Source organism: Triticum urartu, chromosome 1A, assembly GCF_056163025.1.
Source record: "Triticum urartu cultivar PI428250 chromosome 1A, HENAU_Tu73, whole genome shotgun sequence".
NCBI classification, from domain to species: Eukaryota; Viridiplantae; Streptophyta; class Magnoliopsida; order Poales; family Poaceae; genus Triticum; species Triticum urartu.
The window spans coordinates 28,677,291-28,680,851 of NC_141873.1; positions in this window are offsets into that span (position 1 = coordinate 28,677,291).

The window sequence follows — 3,561 nt, forward strand, 5'->3', positions numbered from 1 at the left end:
ATTGTCTGTCTTCCTTTTAAAATCCATATGTACCTAACAGCCTTACGACCATCAAATAGTTCTTCCAAAGTCTACACTTTGTTTTCATACATGGATCCTATCTCGGATTTTATGGCCTCGAGCCATTTATCAGAATCTGGGCCCACCATCGCTTCTCCATAGCTCGTAGGTTCATTGTTGTCTAGCAACATGACTTCCAAGACAGGATTACGTACCACTCTGAAGTAGTACGCATCCTTGTCATCCCACAAGGTTTGGCAGTGACTTGATCTGAAGTTTCATGATCACTATCATAAGCTTCCACTTCAATTGGTGTAGGTGCCACAGGAACAACTTCCTGTGCCCTGCCACACACTAGTTGAAGAGACGGTTCAATAACCTCATCAAGTCTCCACCATCCTCCCACTCAATTCTTTCGAGAGAAACTTTTCCTCGAGAAAGGACCCGATTCTAGAAACAATCCCTTATTGCTTTCAAATCTGAGACAGGAGGTATACCCAACTGTTTTGGGTGTCCTATGAAGATGCATTTATCCGCTTTGGGTTCGAGCTTATCTACGTGAAACTTTTTCACATAAGCGTCGCAGCCCCAAACTTTTAAGAAATGACAGCTTAGGTTTCTCTAAACCATAGTTCATACGGTGTCATCTCATCGGAATTACGTGGTGCCCTATTTAAAGTGAATGTGGTTGTCTCTAATGCCTAACCCATAAACTATCGTGGTAATTCGATAAGAGACATCATGGTATGCATCATATCCAATAGGGTGCAGTTATGATGTTCGGACACACCATCACACTATGGTGTTCCAGGCTGTATTAGTTGTGAAACAATTTCCACAATGTCTTAATTCTGTGCCAAACTCGTAATTCAGATAATTCATCTCTATGATCATATCATAGATCTTTTATCCTCTTGTCACGACGATCTTTCAACTTCACCCTGAAATTACTTGAACCTTTCAATAATTCAGACTCGTGATTCATCAAGTAAATGTACTCAACATCTACTCAAATCACCTGTGAAGTAAGAACATAACGATATCCACTACACGCCTCAGCACTCATTGGATTGCACACATCAAAATGTATTACTTCCAACAAGTTGCTTTCTTGTTCCATTTTACTGAAAACGAGGCTTTCAGTCATCTTGCCCATGTGGTATGATTTTCATGTCTCAAGTGATTCGAAATCAAGTGAGTCCAAATGGTCCATTTGCATGGAGTTTCTTCATGCATATACACCAATAGACATGGTTCGCATGCCTCAAACTTTTCAAAAACGAGTGAGCCCAAAGATCCATCAACATGGAGCTTCTTCATGCGTTTTATACCGATATGACTTACGTGGCAGTGCCACAAGTAGGTGGTACTATCATTACTATCTTTTGGCATGAACATGTGTATAACTACGATCGAGATTCAATAAACCATTCATTTCAGGTGCAAGACCATTGAAGGTATTATTCAAATAAACAGAGTAACCATTGTTCTCCTTAAATGAATAACCGTATTGCGATAGACATAATCCAATCATGTCTATGCTCAACGCAAACACCAAATAACAATTATTTAGGTTTTAATACCAATCTCGATGGTAGAGGGAGTGTGCGATGCTTGATCATATCAACATTGGAAACACTTCCAACACATATCGTCAGCTTACCTTTAGCTAGTCTCCGTTTATTCCGTAGCTTTTATTTCGAGTTACTAACACTTAGCAACCGAACCGGTATCTAATACCCTGGTGCTACTAGGAGTACTAGTAAAGTACACATCAACACAATGTATATCCAATATACTTCTATCGACCTTGCCAGCCCTCTCATCTACCAAGTATCTAGGGTAATTCTGCTCCAGTGGCTGTTCCCCTTATTACAGAAGCACTCAGTCTCGGGTTTGGGTTCAACCTTGGGTTTCTTCACTAGAGCAGCAGCTGAATTGCCGTTTCATGAAGTATCCCTTTATTCCCTTGCCCTTCTTGAAACTAGTGGTTTCACCAACCATCAACAATTGATGCTCCTTCTTGATTTCTACTTTCGCGGTGTCAAACATCGCGAATATCTCAAGGATCATCATATATGTCCCTGATATATCATAGTTCATCATGAAGCTCTAGCAGCTTGGTGGTAATGACTTCGGAGAATCATCACTATTTCATCTAGAAGATCAAGTCCCACTCGATTCAAGTGATTGTTGTACTTAGACAATCTGAGCACAAGCTCAACAATTGAGCTTTTCTCCCTTAGTTGCAGGCTAAGAAAATCGTCGGAGGTCTTATACCTCTTGACGTGGGCACGAGCCTGAAATCCCAATTTCATCCCTCGAAACATCTCATATGTTTCGCGACGTTTCAAAACGTCTTCGGTGCCTCAACTCTAAACCATTTAACTGAACTATCATGTAGTTATCAAAATGTCTATGTCAGATGTTCGCAACATCCATAGACAACGTTCGAGGTTCAGCACACTGAGCGGTGCATTAAGGACATAAGCCTTCTATGAAGCAATGAGGACAAACCTCAGTTTACGGACCTAGTCCGCATAATTGCTACTATCAACTTTCAACTAAAATTTCTCTAGGAACATATCTAAACAGTAGAACTAAAGCGCAAGCTACGACATAATTTGCGAAGACCTTTTGACTATGTTCAGGATAATTAAGTTCATCTTATGAACTCCCACTCAGATAGACATCCCTCTAGTCATCTAAGTGATTACATGATCCGAGTCAACTAGGCCGTGTCCGATCATCACGTGAGACGGACTAGTCAACATCGGTGAACATCTTCATGTTGATCGTATCTACCATACGACTCATGCTCGACCTTTCGGTCTCTTGTGTTCCGAGGCCATGTCTGTACATGATAGGCTCGTCAACTCAACCTAAGTGTTTTGCGTGTGTAAATCTATCTTACACCCGTTGTATGTGAACGTTAGAATCTATCACACCCGATCATCACGTGGTGCTTCGAAACAACGAACTGTCGCAACGGTGCACAGTTAGGGGGAACACTTTCTTGAAATTATTATGAGGGATCATCTTATTTACTACCATCGCTCTAAGTAAACAAGATGCAAAAACATGATAAACATCACATGCAATCAAATAGTGACATGATATGGCCAATATCATATTGCTCCTTTTGATCTCCATCTTCGGGGCTCCATGATCATCATCGTCACCGGCATGACACCATGATCTCCATCATCATGATCTCCATCATCGTGTCTTCATGAAGTTGTCTCGCCAACTATTACTTCTACTACTACAGCTAACGGTTAGCAATAAAGTAAAGTTATTACATGGCGTTGTTCAATGACACGCAGGTCATATAATAAATAAAGACAACTCCTATGGCTCCTGCCGGTTGTCATACTCATCGACATGCAAGTCATGATTCCTATTACAAGAACATGATCAATCTCATACATCACATATATCATTCATCACATCCTTTTGGCCATATCACATCACATAGCATACCCTGCAAAAACAAGTTAGACGTCCTCTAATTGTTGTTTGCATGTTTTACGTGGCTGCTATGGGTTTCTAGCAAGAACG